An 11945-nucleotide genomic window follows, 5' to 3' on the forward strand; every position below is an offset into this window, starting at 1 on the left:
GTAATATCATCAAACATCCACATCTGCTTATCCCAGGTCCTGGGTAAGGACTCGATAGGTAGACAAAATGCCAAATCCAGTCTGAACATCTGGCTGACTGTGCGATGATTCATAATAATAATAATAGTTGGAAGGGACCTTGGAGGTCATCTAGTCCAACTCCCTGCTCAGGCAGGAAACCCTATACCATTTCAGACAAATGGCTGTCCAGTCTCTTCTTAAAGACTTTCAGTGTTGGAGCATTCACAACTTCTGGAGGCAGGTAGTTCCACTGGTTAATTGTTCTAACTGTCAGGAAGTTTCTCCTTATTTCTAGGTTGCTTCTCCCCTTGATCAGTTTCCATCCGTTGCTTCTTGTCCTGCCTTCAGACGCTTTGGAGAACAACTTGACTCCCTCTTCTTTGTCTGCAATTTATAATTTGCTCTTGATTTAAAAAAATAAAACAAAAACAGGATAGCTCCCCATAGCTAAAACCATCTAGTGAAAAATACAGGAAAAAAATATAGATTGCAAAGAATTTAAGAAGGAGTAGACCTTCAGTGGCATAGTTATGGATGCCCTATTAAGGTTTCTGGCACTTTCTGGGACACTCCTGGAGAGGCTGCACACAAACCTCAACACACCACCTCCTTCATTTATCGACTATTAATTGCCTGTTTCCTTGAAATCCAGCCAAAGATAAGTAATTGGGACTTTATCCGAGATTGCATAGCATCCAGCAAGGAATATTGGCCTGATCTTTTTATTACCTAGATGAAAGCTAATGAACTCTGAATATTGACTAATTTTGATACGGGGAGTAATATTTTTTGAGATAACCCACACAGGCCTGCGTGTAGCTGCTTGCCGCTGACATATCAGGACTCTTTAAAACCCACTTTCAGTGAATTAATAACAAGGTTATCACAGGGTGATTGCTAAGACCTATCCAGTTGTCTGTGCAAGATTGTGAGAAAGCCCCCTTCTCCAACACACAGAGGGGTGTTTACTAGAGGGAGGGGGCAGGCGACTTCCTCTTTACAGCTATTACAGGTGGTCCTCAACTTACAGCCACAACTGAGCCCAGAACGTATGTTGCTAAGTGAGACATTTGTTAAGTGAGTTGTGCCCCACTTTCGCAACTTTTCTTGCCACATTTCTTAAGCGAATCACGCAGTTGTTAAATTAATAGATTAGATTAAATTAGATAAACTTTATTGTCATTTTTTTCCCCTGTGGGCACAACAGCACACATTAAAAATGATATTTAGTTGCTTGCTCTCAAAGTGTACACATACCTGGTTGGAGACTAGAAATAATAGAGGAGAATAAATGTGGAAAGGTCAAAAATGGAAAATGTGTGTATAATAATGTCTAGTAATAATAATATGTATGAAGGAAGTAAAATGCAAATAAGAAACAATGGGGCAATAAGGACAAATATTGTAAAGAAGAATAAGGGGGGGGGAATGTAAATAATAAAAGATTACCGTTACGAAATCGCTGTTAAAAAAAGGGGGGATACTGTGTGTGTATGTGTGTTATGTTTTGTTTTGTTGGTTTAAAAATAAATAATAATAATAAAAAAAAGAATTTAGTATTCTTAAGGAGACAAAATAGGATTGTTACAATCCTTGTGTGTACATTCATGCAGACTTGTGCACAGGAGTTATTCTTTGCAGATGAGAAGATAAGAAAAACACGAATGGTCAACAACTGTGAAAAAGGACATTGATCCTCCATTGTAACTGGAAGCAGAGCTGCCCATGTCTTGGTCACAGAAGTTTGACTGATCTCATTGTGTGTAGATTATGCAAGGTAGCCTGGCCTGAATTTGTACATTCTATTTTAAACGCCTTTATTCGGATTCCAGCCTACATCTACGTGGGCTTTTTTTTTTTTTTTTGGTCTTTAAGGAGGCAATATGGCAAGGTAAATAATTAACTGGGAAGATTCTTTTACTGGAATGGAATAATATTAACAACATAACTTGAGCAACCTTCACAGGGAATGTTCTTGAGGCATGCAAGAAAGGGTAAGGGTTATTGCCTTGAGACTACAGGTGTGGCAAAAGCATGCTGAATACATTGTGCTGAAACTACACATACAGGTATAGCCCAAGAATAGCTGTTGACAGAACCCATGTCTGCTCAATCCAGGAGTGAATCATAGAAGGGGAAGCTATTAGCTTCTCTGGAAATTGAGCAACGTCGTCGATAATGCCCACAAGCAATTCAACATCATCTAACCAAATAACGGTTGGGAGGGACCTTGGAAGTCTTAGTGCAACTCCTTGCTCAGGCAGAAGACCCTATATCACTCAAGACCAATGGCTATCCAGTTTCTTCTTAAAAGCTTCCAGTGAAGGCAACTTCTGAAGGCAACTCGTTCCGTTGATTAATTGTTCTGTCAAGCAATTTCTCCTTAATTCCAGGTTGCTTCTCACCTTGCTAAGTTTCCATCCATTGCTTCTTCTCTTGCCTTCAGATGCTTTTGGGAAATAAGTTGATCCCCTCTTCTTTGGGGCAACCCCTCAGATACTGAAACACTGCTATCATATCACTCCTCGTCCTTCTTTTCTTTAAGCTAGCCAAACCCAGTTCCTGCAACCGTTCTTCCAAGCCTTTAATCATCTTAGTTGCTCTTCTCTTCTCTTCTCTTCTCTTCTCTTCTCTTCTCTTCTCTTCTCTTCTCTTCTCTTCTCTTCTCTTCTCTACTCTACTCTACTCTACTCTACTCTCCTCTCTGTATCTAATCTATATCTATCTATCTATCTATCTATCTATCTATCTATCTATCTATCTATCTATAACCAAAGATCTACCTACCTACATACATACCTACATACATACCTACATATATGTGTGTGTGTGTGTGTGTGTATATATATATATATATATAAAAATGGAATGAATAAAGCGCGTTCACCAGGAGAGTTTAAAGTTAAAATACTTCAATTAAAGTATTTTACTATATTAAAAGGTTGCCAAGCTTTCGTTGGGAAAACTCCCCAACATCTTCAGGGCTGAGAGACCGTTTCCCAACGAAAGCTTGGCAACCTTTTAATATAGTAAAATACTTTAATTGAAGTATTTTAACTTTAAACTCTCCTGGTGAATGCGCTTTATTCATTCCATTTATAATTATGCCCGGGAGTCGCATTTTCACCATCATTATTGAATATATATATATATATATATATATATATATATATATATATATACACATGTGCAACTTAATACTTATGCCTGTTTAATAGACGGTGCTTCATTCTTTGTGTTCGTTTAGTGTAAAGTAGACTTTCTCATCCTGAGGTCCTCAAAATGAGGTGGGACTCCCAACATTTGGAACTAGCCTGGAGATTGTCAGGGGTGTCTACAAAACGTGGTCAAAAAAAGAGTCAACGATGTATATAAAAATACAGGCAGAACTTTGATTGTATCATTGCTGCGGCCATTTTGACTTTTTTTTTTTTAACCACCTCTTGCAGATAGCCTTGGTGATGATCTCTCCTCATTCCCTCACTGTAATGTAAAATTGTCCTTAAAAAATGCTAAGACTGCTTCTATCTGGAGAGCTGATGCTATTTAAGATGATGCTTTTGTGGGAAGTCAGCCCCCCTCCCCAGAGAAGGAAATATTAAAAGGGCAGAATATTATATTTCCTCAAAGGATCTTAAAGAGGCAGAAAAGCATGCCCAGTTTTTTCTTAATAGCCCCAAGTCTCCCTCCCCCAAGCAGAAACCAGCTTGGTAGAAATACAGGTGTGATAATCCATTCAGTAAGGTTGGAGGCCTCCAACTAGAAGCTTAGGAAGACAAAGACACCTAAAATCTACATACCCCACCCAAACTCTAAGACAGGACATAATAGGATTAACCCACAGATGCCAAAGGGGCACACTCAGACTCAGGTCAAATTACATGACACAGAAAATATAAAGCCTCAAACAGGAACAGGAAACCACTCCAAACAAAAGCCCCAGAGGGTATAAAAACCCACTCCCTACATGTGCTGACTCTCTCTTTTCTTCCAGAGCCATCTTTCTGGCTGGCTCTCCTCTTCAATCAACTGCAACCTTCTTTCTAAAGCAGTCGCCATGTTGTTTATCCCCGGTTTGGATTGAACCATGATGAAGACTTTTCCTTCAACACTTTATTTAAAAAGAGTTGAGAATGAATAAATAAAATGAATCAATGAAAAACCCTTTATTCAAACACGATGTTTCAGCTGGAGGGCGCTTGGCCCTATCCATCCTTACATATTGGATAGTTGTTTTAATTTTTTGTCCTTGATTTTTCTTGAGAGAGAGAGAGAGAGAGAGAGAGAGAGAGAGAGAGAGAGAGAAGAAGAAGGAGGAGGAGGAGGAGGAGGAGGAGGAGGAGGGAGAGAGGGAGGGAAAGGGAGAGGGAGAGAGAGAGAGAGAGAGAGAGAGAGAGAGAGAGAGAGAGAGAAAGAAAGATTGGCAGAAGAGATGGGAAACTTGTAAGAGTTACAAATGAAAGACAAAAGTACGAATGAGGCTAGGAAAATCCACATTTAAAACTTGAGTTGAAAGGGATTAACAAATGTGATGCTTTTGGGTTGACTCCAGAGGGTATATAAAGCTATTTTTATATCATGTATTATAAACCCCGCCTTCAGGTTTGACATTGAACTTTACACAACACAGCAATATTCTGCGAGTTCCTCGCCATCTCTCTTGGAACACTATGCAATCCCTCATCAAAACAACATAGTCCAAAATAAGTGTACACAGTATGATTTCCATGGGATATCAAAGTTGAACCACTTCTGGGTAAGAAGCAAGGAAAGAATGCAGCTAATCCTCGACTTACCTTCACAGCTGAGCCCAAAATCAATGTTGCTAAGCGAGACCATTGCCAAGTGAGTTTTACCCCATTTTACGACCTTTCTTGCCACAGTTGTTAAGTGAATCACTGCAGTTGTTAAGTTAAGTCACCCAGTTGTTAAGTGAATCTGGCTTCCCCCATTGACTTTGCTTGTCAGAAGGTCACCAAAGGGGGATCACATGATCCCGGGACGCTGCAAACCATCATAATTATGAATTGGTTGCCAAGCATCCAAATTTTGGTCAACTGTCATGCGGTAGGTCATAGGTCACTTTTTTCAACGCTGTTGTAACTTTGTACGGTCACTAAGTGAACGGTTGTAAGTCAAGCACGACTTGTAATTTGCCATATTTTCCATAGCTAGCAACAGCTTTTGCCTTCATAATAAATGATGATGCTCAAGGACAGGGGTCTTCAAACTTGGCCCTTTTATGACTGTGGACTTCAACTCCCAGAATTCCTCAGCCAAGCACGCTGGCTGAGGAATTCTGGGAGTTGAAATCCACAAGTCATAAAAGGGCCAAGTTTGAAGACCCCTGCTTCAAGTCAAAATGCAGAATGCTTCTTTGCTGCTCAAGCATGCTATGTACACACAGTGGAAATTTTTCTACTCCTTAATGTTTGCTCTTACTTGGCGGGGACTTGTTTACGACTTATCTACTCCTTCTTGCTCAATTGATTAGTGGTAAATGGACAGATTCTACACATGCAACAATTTAGGCTTATCTTCCTTATGTTCGGTAGCGGCGTGACGTCTACTTAAACGCCTCTGCAGGGCACGTCACCATGACATGTTTCAGAAGATTTCAGCAATTGTTTTGTCAAATAATCCAATCTTGTAATTTTTGGGAACTCCTGCTGATAACACCAAAGGGGATCTTCAAATAAGGGGAAATGACAGTACCAAAACCTTGTGTGCTTTGCAAGGGTTTTGTTGTGATCTTGCATTCCAATCTGCAGTAGCAGAGTCAAATTATATTTAGATGATTTCTGCAAAACAACGATGCTCTATCCCAGCTTCTTTTCCTACACCAAAGGCAGGTCTTGTGCTACCCATTTGCAGAGCTCAGACAATGCCAGCATTAAATCTCCTTTCCCATCTCCTCCTGTCATTAATACATTACAGAATAACAGAATAACAGAGTTGGAATGGACCTTGGAGGTCATCTAGTCCAACCTCCTGCTCAAGCAGGAGACCTTACACCACTTTAGACAAATGATTGTCCGGTCTCTTCTTAAAAACTTCCAGTGTTGGAGCACCCACAACTTCTGGAGGCAGGTTGTTCCACTGGTTAATTGTTCCAACTGTCAGGATGTTTCTCCTTAGTTCTAGGTTGCTTCTCTCCTTGATGAGTTTCCATCCATTGCTTCTTATCCTGCCTTCAGGCGCTTTGGACAATAGCTTGACTCCCTCTTCTTTGGAGCAGCCCCTGAGATATTGGAACACAGCTACCCTGTCCTCCTTCGTCCTTCTCTTCATCAAACTAGACCTACCCATTTCCAGCAACCGTTCCTTGTATGTTTTAGCTTCCAGTCCCCTGATCATCTTTGTTGCTCTTCTCTGCACTCTTTGTGATTGTCCTCTTGAGTTGCAAGCTTGTGTTGGAGACCTAAACAGGAAATATCTTTATCCGACTTGCTCAAACACGAGAAAACATTCCAATACAGTCTGACTAGCTTCTCCTATCCTTTTGCTGAAACAAAGACATCTTCTCTCAACAGAATTAATTATTAAATGCTTGATAATGGCTATTTCCTAACGGCCTTGTGAAAATGATAAGACCCTCTCTTCTTTGTGGCAGCCCCTCAGATTTTGGAAGACTGCTATCATGTCACTCTTTGTTCTTCTTTTCACTAGACTGGACATACCCAATTCCTCCATCCGTTCTTCACATGTTTTAGATTTCAGCCGCCGCTTCCCCACCAATCATCTTTGTTGCTCTTCTCTGCACTCTTTCCAGAGACTCAACACCTTTTTTGTATTGTGATGACCAAAACTGGAGGCAGTATTCCAAGTGTGGTCTTAGCAAGGCATCATGAAACGGCAACATCACTTCTCGTGATCTTGATTCTACTCCTCTGTTAATGCGGTCTAGGATTGTGTTGGCTTCGGGAGGTTTATTTTTTTTAGTGATTGTCCACTAGGACTCTAAAATCTCTCTTGCAGTTATTGCTGTCGATCCAGGTTTCACCTGGTCTGTACCTGTACATTTGGCTTTTCTTGCCTAAGTTGTAAAACCTTAGTTTTTTTTCTCCACTGGATTTTATTTGGTTAGGTTACCAAATTATATCCCCCCACATCAGCAGAAAGACTTCTTGGAGACCCAAGTTAATGGATGGGGGATGAAGTTATGATATTGCTTGGTCTTCTCTGCTTATTGATCTCAGGGGAAATAATGATTAACACTAATTGTCGGCTAAAATTTGTGCATTGATTACTGCCGCTCAACATCAGTGCTGCTACGACCTCTTCTGCTTAGTTGTTTCTGATGGGAAAGGAATGTGGATACCAGCGTTAAGATCAGCTTTGAATCTGGACAGAAGATAAGTGAAAAGACAAAGCAGACAGTCTGAAGCAAATTTGGCTGTAGTTTCAGTGAGAGGCAAATAAAACGAAACACCTATGTATACCAGCTCAGTTACTTATATGCTTTCTAAAAATAGCTGCTAAAAATGTTGTTGTTGTTAGTTGCGAAGTTGTGTCCGACCCATCACAACCCCATGGACCACGTTCCTCCAGGCCTTCCTGTCCTCTGCCATCTTCTGGAGTCCATTGAAGCTCACGCCTACTGCTTCAGTGACTCCCTCCAGCCCCCTCATTCTCTGTTGTCTCTTTCTTCTCTTGCCCTCCATCTTTCCCAGCATCAGGCTCTTCTCCAGGGAGTCCTTCCTTCTCATTAGGTGGCCCAAGTACTTGAGTTTCATCTTCAGGATCTGGCCTTCTAAAGAGCAGTCGGGGTTGATCTCCTCTAGGACTGACCGGTTTGATCACCTTGCAGTCCAGGGGACTCGCAGGCGTCTTCAAAATAACCATTTATTAAATGCAGGTATCTTTCCTCCAGAGTTATTTGGAAATATACTGTCTGTTTCGGTAGAGAGTGTTTGTTTAAAGGACGAAAACCCTTTTCATTTTGCGCTGTGGATTAGATTTGTCAATTGCTCGTAAATAATCACAAACTTAAGTTCCAATGTTTTATTAAACTAGTGAGTTTGTTATACAGGTAAGTCCTCAACTTACAGCCACAACTGAGCCCAACATTTCCGTGGCTGAGGGAGACCTTTGTGAAGTGAGTTTTGCCCCGTTTTCCGACCTTTCTTGTCACAGTCGTTAAGCGAATCACTGCAATTGTTAAGGCAGTAACATGGTTGTTAAGTGAACCTCGCTTGACTTTGCTTGTCGGAAAGATGCAAAAGGGGATCACAATGATCCCCGGGACACTGCGACCATCGTAAATATGAACCGCTTCCAGCGTCCGAATTTTTATCATGTGATCATGGAGATGCTGCAATGGCCATTATGTGTGAAAAGCGGTCATAAGTCAATTTTTTTTATTTTTTTTATTTTTTAAATTTTTATTCATAATATAATTAAAACAACAATGGACAAACATGACATTCCAGAGTGAATTTTCCTATCAGTTCCTATCAAAGTACAAAAGTTTAATACATTGTTCTTAACCTCTATATAAGCCTCATCTTCTATACAATACAATTATATATACAATTATATGTACAGTTATGTATATATTTTAATTCTACCATTAGGTTGAAGTCCGAGCAGTTCTTAATTCATACCAACGGTAAAATTTGCCCCAGATTTTGAAGTATTCGTGTTCCGTTTATAAGTCAATTTTTTCAGTGCCTTGGTAACTTTGAACGATCCCTGGAAGTGAAAAGCTTCATAATTTCACCAGTTCTTAAAATAGGAGAAAGGGAAGAAGCGGATGATTTAAATAAGCAAACTCCGCCATCTTGTGGAAGATGCTATCTTACACTGTTAAGACCAATATGCAGTTTAGATGTAAAACTATAGAACAGGCTTTATTGTATAAAATAATTAATGGAAACAACTTTGACATAAGGACTCAAAACAAAGATAAAGTCATACTTTAAATCAGATTTCAAAATATTCTGGAACAAGTGAATTGCGCTATCAAGCTGAACTCCTGTACATGAAAAGGTTTCAGACTATCTCGGAAAGTCTTAAACACAGTGGGTTTTATTATAATTGCTAATTTGTAATGTAATTGTAATCCGTCCCGTGTTTATTCTGCAGCTCCATAACTATTCTCCCTCCCTTCTTTTCATTCTCATTTCAATTTAAATCGTACAGCAGCTTAGATGTTGCGTACATCTGATGAATCAATTGACCTATAATTCACAAACAGTAATGTTTTAGTCTGAAAAGATGCTACCAAACTCCTTATGGTTTTGGACTGTCATAGATTAAAAATGGTTCAACTGTTACAAGACTCGCGCTGAAGTGAGAGCTTGACTTAGGCTGAGCATGGGCTCCATCCACGAATCCGAAAGCTCAGAAGACTAAACTTCCGATCTCCGTGATTGACCCAGATTGGATCCTACAACATTATCCTGGGATAGGTATATTCATTTGTGAAAAGAAATCTGAGGGGAGGTTAAAAAAAATGGAAAAATTTTCCTGAGGAGAAAGAGAAAGAAGAGGTGAAAGGAAAGGAGGACAGGGAGAAGAAAGGAAGGGAGGAATGGAAGAAGAGAGAGAGGGAGGGAGGGAGGGAAAGGAGGACAAGGAGAAGAAAGGCAGGGAGGAATGGAGGAAGAGAGAGAGGGAGGGAGGGAGGGAGGGAAAGGAATGGAGGAAGAGGAATGAAAGAAGAAAAGAAGGAGGGAAGATGAGGGGGAAGGGAAGAAGAAAGGAAGAGAAGGAGAAGTGGAAGGAAGGGAAAGGAAGGAAGGAAGGAGGAGAAAGAGAAAGAAAGGAGATAAAAGGAAAGATGGATCCGTAGCTGGCTGACCGGCCGTATTCAGCGTGTGGTCCTCAATGGAACCGCATCTACCTGGAGGGAAGTGTGTAGTGGGGTGCCCCAGGGCTCTGTTCTGGGCCCAAAGCTCTTCAACATCTTCATCAATGATTTGGATGAGGGGATAAATGGGGAACTCATCAAATTTGCAGACGACACCAACTGGCAGGAATAGCCAACACTCCAGAAGACAGGCTTAGGATACAGGAGGACCTGGACAGACTTGAACACTGGGCACTATCTAACAAAATGAAATTCAATGGTGAAAAAAATAAGGTTCTACATTTACGCAAGAAAAACCAAATGCACAGGTATAGTATAGGGGGTACCTTGCTCAATAGCAGTAACTGTGAGAGGGACCTCGGAGTCCTAGTGGACAATCACCTAATTATGAGCCAGCCGTGTGCTGCAGCTGCCAAAAAGGCCAACACAGTGCCGGGCTGCATTAACAGAGGGATAGAATCAAGATCACGTGAAGTGTTAATACCACTTTACAAGGCCTTGGTAAGGTCACACTTGGAATACTGCATCCAGTTTTGGTCACCGCAATGCAAAAAAGATGCTGAGACTCTAGAAAGAGTGCAGAGAAAAGCAACAAAGATAATCAGGGAACTGGAGGCTAAAACATATGAAGAACGGTTGCTGGAATTGGGTATGTCTAGTTTAATGAAGAAAAGGAACAGGGGGGATATGGTAGCAGTGTTCCAGTATCTCAGGGGCTGCCCCAAAGAAGAGGGAGTCAAGCTATTCTCCAAAGTGCCTGAAGGCAGGACAAGAAGCAACGGATGGAAACTCATCAAGGAGAGAAGCAATCTAGAACTAAGGAGAAACTTACCGACAGTTAGAACAATTAACCAGTGGAACAACCTGCCTCCAGAAGCAGTGAATGCTCCAACACTGGAAGTTTTTTAAGAAGAGACCGGACAGCCATATGTCTGAAATGGTATAGGGTTTCCTGCCTAAGTAGCGGGTTGGACTAGATGACCTCCAAGATCCCTTCCAACTTTATTATTATTATGAAGGAAGGATAAAGAAAAGGAAATAACATGAAAGGAAGAAGAAGGAAGGAAAAGGACAAAGAAAAAGGAGGTAACAGGAAAGGAGGAGGAAGGAACTGTCAGAAGTAAATCTTCATCCTGGTTCATCCAAGCCGGGAATAAATAAGCAACATGGCAACTGCTTTGGGAGGAAGGTTACAGTTTATTGAAGAAGCAGAAAGATGGTCCTTGCAAGAAAGAGCAGGGGAGAGAAAAGAGAGAGAGCACATGGGCAGTAGGGTTTTTTATACCCCCTCTAGCCTTGTTTGGAATAGTTTCCTGTTCCTGTGGCATGAACCTTGAGGCTATTTCTGAGTGTTTTTCTAGGCCCTGTTATCTTGTGGTTTAATCCTATTATCATATCCTGCTTCCCAGGTGATGGGGCTAATGACTCCTAGAGTTTGGGTGGGGCATGCAGATCTTCTCTTTTGTCTTCTTGATTGCTCTGGCTTCAACTCTGATGGTTTTACATCTGCATTTGTATGGGGCTAGCTCAGTGTTTCTCAACCTTGACAATTTTAAGGCATGTGGACTTCAACTCCCAGAATTCCACAGCCAGCAATGCTGGCTGTGGAATTCTGGGAGTTGAAGTCCACATGCCTTAAAATTGTCAAGGTTGAGAAACACTGGCTTGCTTGGGGCAGAGAGATAGATTTGGGGCCAGGTTTGGTTTTGAAAAGTCCTTTTGAGGAAAAATATATTTTTCTGCCCTTTTAATATTTCCTTCTCTGGGCTAACTTCCCTCAGAAGGAAGGAAGGAAGGAAGGAAGGAAGGAAGGAAGGAAGGAAGGAAAAAAGGAAAGGAGGAAGAAGGAAGGAAGGAAGGGAAGGAGGAGGACAAAGAGAAGGAAAGGAGATAAAAGGAAAGGAGGGGAAAGGAAGAAAGAAGGAGGTCAAAGAGAAGGAAGGAACGAGCAGGAGAAAGAACTGAAAGGAAGGGAGGGGGAGGAGGAGAAGAAAAAGAAAGGAAGTGGAGAGGAAAAAAAATCGCGAGCCTCCCTTCGCTTCCTCCTTCCGGCCTCAGAGCGGCCCCGCCCCCTCACGCAGCGCCGCCAGCCCACCCTCGCCCCGCCCAC

This window comes from Crotalus tigris, unplaced genomic scaffold (genome assembly GCF_016545835.1).
Source record: "Crotalus tigris isolate CLP2741 ecotype Arizona unplaced genomic scaffold, ASM1654583v1 scf7180000018553.2237530, whole genome shotgun sequence".
Classification (NCBI taxonomy): domain Eukaryota; kingdom Metazoa; phylum Chordata; class Lepidosauria; order Squamata; family Viperidae; genus Crotalus; species Crotalus tigris.